This window comes from Mesoplodon mirus (genome assembly GCF_964341445.2).
Source record: "Mesoplodon mirus genome assembly, chromosome: 3".
NCBI lineage: Eukaryota > Metazoa > Chordata > Mammalia > Artiodactyla > Ziphiidae > Mesoplodon > Mesoplodon mirus.
Window position 1 is genome coordinate 22,035,691 of NC_138978.1, and position 12,044 is coordinate 22,047,734.

Consider the following 12,044-nt stretch of genomic DNA (forward strand, 5'->3'; position numbering starts at 1 on the left):
TTATTGCTATTTCATCCCCATTTTATGGATGAGAGAGCTGAGGCTGAGAAGGGAAATGAACTTGCTCAGGACCTGTGAGGGCAGAGCCGGAATTTGAACCCAGGCCTTCCTGACATCAAAGCCCTAACCTACCCTGAGAGCCTGCCTGCCGGACCGAGGCCCCAGCCTGCCATGCCCCTTGAAGTGCAGGCCTGCAGGACCTGGAGCTGTGTTCAAAATTCCAGCTGCTGGGTTACCTGAAGAGGGCCGGGCATGTGTCTCCAAGTCAGACCTGTTTGGGCTGGACAGCTTGGCCCCTGAAAAAGTTCTTTTGTGCTTTCTCAAAGGGCCTCACAAGAGGGTTAAACACCCTCACATTAGTGCTAATTTGGGGCTGCCTTTCCTATTCAGCCAGTGACAAAGCCGGGTGTTTGCACAAGGGCCTGAGGAATGGGACCACACGCACTGCCAGGGAGCAGGCTCCATGCCCGCAGCCACCCTGCCCTCCCAGGCACCTGTTTCTCTCTGCAGAGATTCCTGGTCCTCCTGCTCTAGCTCTGCCCCGCCACCATCTGAACAAGACTTTGTCCCCCCTACCCATCCCTGTAAAAACCCACTGGGGAAGAACAGAAGCCCCATGTACAAAGGAGACCGTCGGATCTTGATTCAGTTATGAACCCCCATTGACATGATCCAAAAGTGTTTGTCATAACGAAAAATGGAAACAACCTCATTGTCCATCAAAGGGAGAAATGGTTAAATAAACGAGAGAACATGCACACCACAGGTATTTTAAAAGAGTGAGGCAGATCTGAGGGTACAGAAACACAGAAAGTGCTGCGCAACCTGCTGTTATGTGAAGAAAAAAACCTGCAAAATAATATATATATATAGTGGGCTCTTATTTAGGCTAATTTAAAAACAGTCCCAAGTAGGTGCCTATAGCCTTTGATATGATTGTAAACACATACGAGTCTGATTAAGAAGATTTAAAAATCATTGCACTTTGGTCAGAAAAATAATAAAAATATGTTATAAATGCTTAAAAATATAGAGGGTCTGGGCCTCCCTGGTGGCGCAGTGGTTGAGAGTCCGCCTGCTGATGCAGGGGATACGGGTTCGTGCCCCGGTCTGGGAGGATCCCATATGCTGCGGAGCGGCTGGGCCTGTGAGCCATGGCCGCTGGGCCTGTGCGTCCGGAGCCTGTGCTCCGCAACGGGAGAGGCCACAACAGTGAGAGGCCCGCGTACAGAAAAAAAAAAAAAAAAAAAAAAAAATATATATATATATAGAGAGAGAGGGTCTGAAAAGAATCCATCAAATTGTTAATGGGGAAGGAGCAATTGGATGCAGGTGGGGATGGAGAAATGAAGGCAGACTTTCAATGTTTCGTTGCATTTTCCTCTGAAAGTTTTAAAATAATGGGAATATATGTGTGTATATATATGTATTTATGTATGACTATATCTGTGTGTGTGTGAGAGAGAAGTACTTTTTTTAAAATAAATTTATTTTATTTATTTATTTTTGGCTGTGTTGGGTCTTGGTTGCCGCGTGTGGGCTTTCTCTAGTTGCAGCGAGCAGGGATTACTCTTCATTGTGGTGCGCGGGCTCTTCATTGCGGTGGCTTCTGTTGCGGGGCACGGGCTCTAGGCGTGTGGGCTTCAGTAGTTGTGGCACAGGGGCTCAGTAGTTGTGGCACATGGGCTCAGTAGTTGTGGCTTGCAAGCTATAGAGAGCAGGCTCAGTAGTTGTGGCGCACGGGCTTTGTTGCTCCACGGCATGTGAGATCTTCCCGGACCAGGGCTCGAACCTGTGTCCCCTGCATTGGCAGGCGAATTCTTAACCACTGCACCACCAGGGAAACCCGAGAGAAGTACTTCTAATGAAGAACTCCCATTTTGTTATGCACAGCCAATTCTCGTTATTTGTGACAGTTACATCCTATGACGTTGCCACGAACCAATGAATTGAATGAGACAATTCTGAACCAATGATCCTACAGGAAATACAGGGTTAAGTTCCTGCAAGCCTCTGATCACAGTATTTTCATCCACTGATTAACATACAACCTTGTTTTGTGTGTTTCTGTTTAAATGCATCTTACTTAATATAAATCGTTGACTCACTAACATCGACCCCAGCCTGTAACTCGTGGCCGATTGAAGCTTCTGACACATGTGTGTTCTCCGTAAGCCCCCTCACGGCTTTCCTACTGTAGGACACCAGACAGCACTTCAGCACTATGCTTGGGAGCCATTTTAAACAGCGAAATCAGCAAGAAAAAGCACAAAAATGTGAAAAGCACGACACCAAATAGCGCATAAAAAGGATCCATGTTTTTGTTTTTCTTTTCCAGCCGCACCGAGTGCTCGTGGGATCTTAGTTCCCTAACCAGGGATTGAACCCGGAGTCCTCGGCCGTGAGAGCATGGCGTCCTAACCACTGGACTGCCAGGAGATTCCCCAGGACCTATGTTTACAGTATAAGAACTGACATGAGAAGGCAGAGCCACGGCCGGGAATGTGCTGCTGGGCGACTCAGGTTTTTGTCACTTTGTGCGTGTCCCTGGATGATCACGAAAAGTGCCTTGAGTATTGATTTGGAGATTACAAAGAAATTTTAGCGAGTAGGCATGTTCACAAATGGGGATTGACTGTATATACTTCAGCCTTCCTCCCACACTTGGGATCACTCTTATCTTGGGTTTTTAAGGTTCCATTTGGCTTCCGCAAGCTCCCTGGTGCTCACAGTAGACCGCTGTCAGGCTGTGTGATCAATATCTGAGCTCAGTTTCCTCTCCGTTGCAGGGTCGAGCATCTGCACACTGCCTAACACAATGCCTGACATGTAGCAGGTGCTCAAAAACGGCCACTGTTACCATCACCACCATCGCCCCGTGATGGGCACTGGGGGTTCCACTGAGGTTTGGCAAAGGGCTGTTTACACCAGAACTCCAGGCTGGCATCCTTTTCATGTATTCTTTGTCCCACCTTTCCCTTCTCTGGCTGCACCTACAAAAGCAGACAACAATCTGAATATTGGAACATTGAAGCCAGGTCGGATGGGAAATTTTCCCTTTGAAATGATGGTCCTCTTCTCTTCTCTCCCATCACCTCAGGTGTGACCCTGGGGCTCTGCTCTCTCCTTGGGATTCCCATGAGTCTGCTTAGCACAGATCTCGCTGCTTTAGTTAACAGTCAAAAAAAAAAAAACTTCAGGCTCGGAGCCAGGTTGGCAACTCACTAGGGCTGGGCTGCTGCTTACTCATCAATATTCTCTGTGCTCAGCACAGATCAGTGCCTTGTGAAAGGCTATCAGCTGAAAAAATAGGGCCCAGGAGTGAACGGAGCTTCCCACTCCAAACCTCCCCCAGTACCAAGTAGAAGGCAAAGAACACGTGTCAGCAGTGTGTGCTCAAGAAGCAGTATCTCACTTACTGCTATTTTTCAGCTTAGTCTAGTGTATCTAAACTTCCTAAATGGCCCTAGACAAATTTTTTCACTCTAATGAAACTGTGATTTCATTAGAAATTTCACCCTAATGCAACCTGGGAGAATAATGTAAATTTCAATTTTTAATTTTAAGAAACTTTTAATACTGGAGAGAATAGTCAGAAAAACGAAGGGAGCAATGGACAGAGTTAGCACTCAAAATATATTTGTGGAGGGGTAGGGAAAGGGAGGAGGCTAAATGCCTGACAACTGGATGACCAGACAAACTAGCAAATGAACCAATGCATGAATGAAATGGAACCACTGTATCTCCCCCACACCTGACCACAGCTGGAAAGGGAGAGTGGTGAAGTGAGTTGGCCAATATAGAACAGGCATTAGCACAGCAGGTATACTTGCTATGTGACTGGCTCTGTGCTGTGCCTTTTGAATGTATTAACTAACTGAAACCTCAAGCCAATTTCTAGAAGATAAGTATTACTGTCCCCATCTTACAGATGAGCAAACTGAGGCCCCTGAGAAGCAAAGCAACTTGCCCAACCTCACGAGGCTGGTTAGCAGGGCAACTGGACTTGAACCCACACGGCTGGCTCCAGAAGCTGCCCTCCCAGCCACTACAAGACACTGTCCCTCTGGGCTGTGATGGCTCTGGCTCCTCAGAGACACTCCCAGGAGGCCAACACCCTACCTGGTGGTGCGAGAGAGGGGTTGTGCCCTGCTCAGGATGGTGCCTAGATCCTGCTGCCCAAATCACTGGGTCTGGCCTCCTTTGCTGCCTCTTTCCCATTTCTCCACAGTCTGGTTCCAACAGAACTTTTTGCATCTTATCTCCTTCTTCTTCTTTTCCTACACTGAATGCTGCGTCCCAGCCCAGCTGCTCCCTGGTCACACCCATGCGTTCCTGTCTCTACGCCTATCCTACTGCTGCTCCTGCCCTGGCCCAGAATGCGTTCTATTGCAATCCTCCCCACGTTTCCAAGCCAAGCTTCCATGCTACCTAGCCCATGAAGCCCTCCCTGGTTGTCCCTGCTGGAATGCATCGCACCTTGCCTGCCTTTAGGCATCAGTATCTAACTCTTATCATACCCCCCCACCCCACCCACGCCCCGCCCTTGTCCTCTCCCACTCTTCCCACCATTCCCACCCTAAGAAAGTCTCATTGACCAACAGCCTGCGCTGCACCTTCACACCCCTCCCCACCCCAGACCTTAAGATGCCGGAGAGCAAGGAGCTTAGTCCGCCTCATGCCCTTGTCCCCACAACCTGGCACCACAACTGACATAGTAAATGAACATGCTTCTGACCTTTTGGATACAATGAGGGTATTAACAGTAAAAGTCGATGACAGTTTAAAAGTCACCTGCTCCATGAGTCCATGTTCCGCTGCTAGCTGCTAATAACATGCTGGCGTCCCAAAGTCCTTAATTCCAGGACTCCTTAAGACTCCCTCGGTACACACCGCTTTTCATCACGCTTCTGTGCCTTTGCCATGCTGTTCCAATATTTGGAATGTTCTTTCCCATTTCAGTTGCTCAGAGAGAGAATCCAATCCTTGTAAACTTGGTTCAATGTCCCCTCCTCTAAGAAGCCTTCCCTGACCACTCAGCGCCCTCCTTTGCCCCATAGTGAACCACTTCTTCTTTCGAGTTTCTCTGCACATCACACCTACCTGGGTGGTTACCAGGCTTGCTGCTGTACTGCAATGGATATTTCCATGTGTCTGTCCCCTGATAGCTCTTTGAGGCCAGGAACATGTCACATCAGCTCTATGCCCCCAGGACCAAACATGGTAATGTTCAAGCATATTTTGGGGTAGATTTCTCCCAAAGTAAATCTATGTGTATTTGGGTAAATTACTACATACGTAGTGCTTAGAACAGTGTCTGGCACATAATAACTGCTACAGACACGTGAGCAATTGATACAGCCCAGCGGAGCTGTGGTGAGGATTAGATCAGATCATACTTAAAATGTGCCCTGTCCAGAGCCTGGTATGTGGTAAGAGTTCAATCGACAGAAGCTGTTATTTAGTATGAATTTAGCTCAAATTCAGCACATTACCTATGAGCTCTGGGGGAAGAAAAACAAACCTGGACAGAAACTCCAAGGCTTTCGATCTCACTCTGCAATCTCCTGTGAAAGGGAAGTGGGTGTGTCCTGCTGCCTGACTCAGAGAAATGCGCCCCCTCCCACCTGGTCCTACCCGTCTTCTTGTGTCTGCCCATCCATGCAGTGATCAGACTTGACCTTGGAGAGTAGCAAAGATCCTATCACTGCCCCAGGGTGGGGGCTGGCAGGAGGGGTTATAATTATGGGTTTCACTGAAATTGTGGATATAATGAACACTGCTTTCTGCGGCTCCTCTAAGGGTTCTGTGGGCCCCTCCACGACCCCTCCTGCCTGGGTGCCCCCAGAAGCCGGCACTCCCAGCCCAGTGACTAACTTAACTTACTGTGTGTGCTAAGCACTTTATGTGAAGTATCTCATTTAATGCTCACAAAGGGCATTCTTTTCCCCATTTCACAGATGAGGACACTGAGGCTCAGGGAGGCAAAGGGGGTGGCCAAGACAGACTCCAAGGTCTTTTTGACCCTCGGGCCCGTGATCTTAACCTCCACCCTAGTTTGCATCCCAAATGGTACCAATATCTGGTAGTAATCATACACTTAGGAAACTGGGCTCTGGACCCCAAGAGCCCTGGGTTTGATTCTTGGCTCTGACCTGTGTCATCCTGGGCAGTCACATCACCTCTCTGCGCCTGGGTTTCCTCCCAGGTTTGTTGTGAGGACTAGCTGAGAAAATGTATGTAAGTGTTTGTAAGTGCCTGGGACAGATAAGGGTTCAGTAAGAGTCGGATAACATTCATTCACTGTCATTGTCGTGGTTAGGCTGCAGAGTCCTGAAATCACTGTCTACGTACATACAGACATCAAGGCATTAAGAAACCTCTTGGTATTAGACATGCCACATGTGACATTTCCAATTTTGTCCAGATCCTGAGTCATGAAAAAATGCACTGAGTCCTGGGGTTTCCATTTTGCTTTTATTAAGCCATCAGGTTGTGGGATGTACAGTAAGCAACAGGATCTTGAATGGAAAGCAAATGAAATGGATCCCCGATTTGCTGCGTGAGTTGCATCCAGTCAATGAACCTCTCTGTTCCTGAGTTTCTCTCTGAGGCTCGTAATGACCATAGGGTAGAGCCTGGAGCTCTCGGAGGGAGAGGGGTTTTAGAAGCCCTGGGTCATCCTGGCCTCGTTTCCCTTTTCCTGTCTCCTGTTTCCGTGATGAATGACTGGGAGGGGAAGATGTGCAACAGGGAGGAGGAAAGGGAGGGGACTGTTATTTACTGATCTCGGAGCACCTCTCCAAGACAAAGCACAGAGCCTCGTGTCTCCTGTGACCCACTTCCCTCTGTGGCCCCGAGCAAGTATCACCCTGGCTTGCGGTGACTATGCTACGATCACCTCCCTCCAACTTACTCACCTCTCCCGGCGAGGCAGGAAGGAAATACCGTGCCTGGCATTGGGCAATGCCAAGGCCCAGGCAGGGCTCCATTAAACCCTGAAATGAACCCCGGGTCTGCCAGGCCCCATCCCCAAGTGTGCTGGGGCTTCCTAGGTAATTTGTGAGCTTCTTCACTTTGCCTGTTATTATGTTCCTCTTATTAACGTGTGGGCTTAGGACATTCAGGACTTCCTTAATTATGGCTTCCTCCTTCCTGAGCATTGTGTCTTAGGATTTTTGACACTGTTCCAGACAACTCGGTCTTTCCACTGGAAACGATGAGAGACGTTTGAGAAGGTGCGGGATGAGAGACGGAGATGCCTGGCTCCTTCTGGTGGGCAGACTGGGAGCTACTTCAGCTCAGGCCCAGATGGGCTCTTGCTCCCAAGGGCCACCAGCCCACCACCTCCTGTCCCCGGCAGGCAGACCCCACACACAGCCAGAGTGGAACTGCGGAGATTCGTATACACATTTCTTTTAAAATTCAGAGGCCTGGAACTTGGTCTCTAAAGGTAGTAGAGTTCTATCTGGTTCACTGCTCTTTTGAGCTTCCTGGTTTCTGAGGTAGGTCTGTGGGGCAGCTTTTAACTTTTGAGGCACTTTTCCCTCAATTTCTCTCGGGCTGAGATGGGTGGGGGGGAGGGTTGGAGGTGAGGGGACACAGTCCCAGTGAACAAAAACGCCTTTCTTTTCATTCCATGGCATTCGCACACCAGCACGCTTAATAAAACAGGTGGCAGGCCCGGCGAATCCAGGTGCTGATTCAGCCCTGACACCACTTCCCTTTCATCTGGGGCCTCGACTGTTTAACAGCCGCTTAAGGAGAAGAGATGGAAGAGTTGATCTCCTTAATACGCCCTCCTGAAACTGCTGTGCGTAATCCTGCTCCTCTCCCCAGAAGCTGGGGGCATCATTTCTGGTTATATTAGTAATTTATCTGGTGTGTCTAAGAACTATTGATAAGGTCATCCTAAAAAACAACAACAAAGATGAACCATTGATATGGTTTTTTGGGGGTGAAAAAAAAGCAAGTTTATAAAACACAGTATCTGGTGTGCAATTCCATTTTTTGGCGGAAAAAAGATCCACTTATGGACAGAAATACAGTTTGGAAGCTTTAAAAGATAGCATTGAATGGTGGTATAATACGGTTTAAAATTTTTTTAGTTATTTATTGCCTTTGGCAATTTTGAAAAATTTCTCCAACAAACATACATAATTAGACATTTTCTTAAAAAAGGAGAAACCCACACCCCCCAGGATATCCATAGTTAATCAAACCCAGGCTTAGCTTAAACTGTCTCTCCAACGCAGACAAAAAATCTAGATGTCAGTAGCTAATTTCCACTTTTATCCCTCATTCCTCAATTCAGGCCCACCTCCCCCCAAGCCCAGGGGGTTGAAGCTAATGAGAAATTATCGTTCATCATTTGTGTTTGACTCTGTAGCACATTTTTTTCCCCTAGACCTGGCTTCTCCCCATAATGAGAGCTGTCACCAAAGTACGCAGGGGTGGGAACGGCTGTCTTTCCACAGCCCGAAAATGTTTAGTTTCCCCAGCCTCTGCTTTCTCCTGAAAGGCCAGGGATTAGAACTACTGTTCCGTTCTCAGAGGGGATTTGTTTATAAAAATTTTCTGTTTAAACCTGGGTTGAGGCAACCAGAACCTCAACTGTGGAACCAGCCTTCTCCCTCCCGTCTGGCTGGGGCTGTATCCTCTGCAGAAGCCAGGAACAGGCAAGGCCTCAAAGAGAGGCTCCTGTTACTGTCTCTTCAGCTTTCTCGAAAATGGCCTGCCTCCCCCCTCACCTGAAGTTAAGCCTGGAAAGTCTTGGCATCATGTCACTTTAAGGAAGGAGAAGGGCTTATAAAAAAGATCTAGAAGATCGGGAAGATGACAACCGGTCGTTTGAGAGTAAAACAACATTTTTGGCTGATGAAGCTTGAAAACTGATTTTGAAACCCCAGATCCTAGTTCCCAGGGGAAGGGGAGAAAAACCCTCCAGGCAGGAGTCAGCTACTGCGGGCCATTGCTCCTCAAATGTTCTCCTGAGCCTCCCTTCCACGCATGGTCACAAAGCTCCGTGGCCCGTGAGGAGGGCCTTCCGAGTGGCCCAGCGCTCCCTTGGGCCTGCTGCCCTGCTGCTGTTTCAGATGACAGGATGCAAGCTTCAGCGGGAGGTAACCTCCCAGGAGATTATATTCACCCCAAGGACGACTGGTGTGAGGAGGGCTTGGGGGAGACAGAGTATTCGAATGAATACCACGTGCACAGTGGGCACTCGATAAATGAATCTTTGAAAGCTGTCGTTAGGAATGTGAACTTTGGAGCTGGTGGATGTGGGTTCACATCCCAGTGCTGGAACTGAGACCTGAGTGGTCCTGAGCAAAGGAGAGCTGAATGCCCATGACCTAGGGCTGCTGAGGAGATGAAGTAGGAAAGCTGTCATGCAGTGCAGAAATGAAAGCGTAAAACAATAACTTGCAGCACGAGGGAGCTTAGGGAGTGTCAGAACTGCTCTGTATCTTTTTTTTTTTTTTTTTTTTTTTTTTTTTTGCGGTACGAGGGCCTCTCACTGTTGTGGCCCCTCCCATTGCGGAGCACAGGCTCCGGACGCGCAGGCTCAGCGGCCATGGCTCACGAGCCCAGCCACTCCACGGCATGTGGGATCTTCCCGGACCAGGGCATGAACCCGTGTCCCCTGCATCGGCAGGTGGACCCTCAACCACTGTGCCACCAGGGAAGCCCCTGCTCTGTATCTTGATTATGGTGGAGGACACACAGTGTCATGCATTGTCAAAACCCACCGAACTGCACACCACAAAGAGTGAATTGTACTTGATGTAAATTTTTAAAAAATTGGTTATCTCAAAGATTTCTTCTGGTTTTGACATTCTATGGATTTCCTCACCTGTAAGACAGAGTTGTTATTGGAAAGGAATGAGTAAACTGCTATGTTTTTGCATTGTGATGGGAAAAAAAGATGTGTATCCTTTTATAATTTCATTCATTCACCTCAGTGTCCTGATACCCGTCTGCCTCTGGTCCCTTCAGGATTTACCCAGGCCAGAGATGGCCAAGGATGCCACTCAGAGCCTCTTGTGGTCACCTGGAGCAGCAATACCTCAGAGCTGCACCATCCAGTATGGTAGCCCTGGCATGTGTGGCTACTGAGACTTGAAATGTGGCTATTGCTACTGAAGAACTGAATATTAAATTTTATTTAATTTTTAATTAATTTACATTTAAACTTGGAAACTGAATCAGTGTAAAATATTTTCCTATTAATAACAACTTTATTCAGACAGAGAAAGACAAATATCATATGATATCACTTATATGTGGAATATAAAAAAATGATTCAAATGAACTTATTTACAAAACAGCAACTGACTCACAGACTTAGAAAACAAACTTATGGTTACCAAAGGGGAAAGGTGGCAGGGTGCAGGGTGGAGGATAGATTAGAAGGTTGGGATTAACATACACACACTACTATATATAAAATAGATAATCAAAAAGGACCTAGTGTATAGCACAGGGGACTCTACTCAATACTCTGTAATAACCTGTACAGGAAAAGAATCTGCAAAAGAATAGACATATGTAGGGCCTCCCTGGTGGCGCAGTGGTTGAGAGTCCGCCTGCCGATGCAGGGGATACGGGTTCGTGCCCCGGTCTGGGAGAATCCCATATGCCGCGGAGCGGCTGGGCCCATGAGCCATGGCCGCTGGGCCTGCGCATCCGGGGCCTGTGCTCTGCAACGGGAGAGGCCACAACAGTGAGAGGCCCGCATACCGCAAAAAGAAAAAAAAAAAAAAAAAAAAAAGAATAGACATATGTATATGTATAATTAAATCACTTTGTTATACACTTGAAACTAACAAAACATTGTAAATCAAATATACTCCAATATAAAAAAGAAAAAAAGAAAAAAAGGATTAAAGAAAGACAACTTTATTGCTTTGGTAGGACTACATTTTTTATTTTTAATATATTGTATAATTAATTTTTAAAATTGAGATATAATTCCTATATCATTAAATTCACTATTTGAACGTATGCAACTCAATGGCTATTCATACATTCGCAAGGTTGTGCAACCGTCACCACTAATTCCAGAACACCTCTTCACCCCCAAAAGAAACCCTGTACCTATTAACAGTCACTCCACAATCCCCCCAACTCCCAGCCCCTGGCAACTATCATCTACTTCCTGTCTCTATGTATTTGCCTATTCTGGACATTTCATATAAATGGAATCATGCAATATATGGTCTTTTGTATCTGGTTTCCTTCCCTTAGCCTCTGTTTTCAAGGTTTCCTCATGAATAATACTCTATTGTATGAATATACCACCTTTTGTTAATTCACCAGTTGGTGAACATCTAGGTTTTTCCACTTTTTGGCCATTAGCCCTTGAAAATGTAGCATCCAAATTGAGATGTGTTATAGTATAAAATATATACCAGATTTCAAAGACTTGTACAAAAAAAGGAATATAAGATCACCTCATTAATATTCTATTTATACTGACTACACATTGAAACTATTTTTAATACATTGGGTTAAATAAAAGATATCATTTTTTAAAAAGAGAGCCTAAGAACAGGGCAGGGGAGGTGTGAGCTGTTGAGGAGGGGGCGGGGACTGTCCCCCCAGGATCTCGCCCTTCAGTGCCCCCTGCCCAGTGGTGAGCCTGAATGAGGAGCAGGGTGGGCCAGGCAGCAGGAATAGCCACTCTTGGAGTCACCCTGCCTTGGCACCGAGGGGAGCTGCAGAGAGGACAAGTCCAGGCGGGAGCTGGTGAATGATCTCCCCCCTGGGAGGGGAGCCAGGACTGGAATTATTGGACAAAAGGAGTCATTGGAGCGGCCAGTGACAACAGCGCCTTCTCCTTGCATCTGGCTTGTGCCGGCCCACAGAGTTGCATCAAGTCCCCACAAGCTCCTGGGCTCCTCTCCTCGCCTGGGAGCAAGGCAGCAATGGGAGAGGCTTGTTTCCTCTGGGCATCAGGTGGCTGGCTCCTGAGCAGCCATTGTGAGGCTGGAGCCCAGGCCCTGCTCCGTCACTACCTTGCTGTGTGTCCTTGGGCAAGTCCC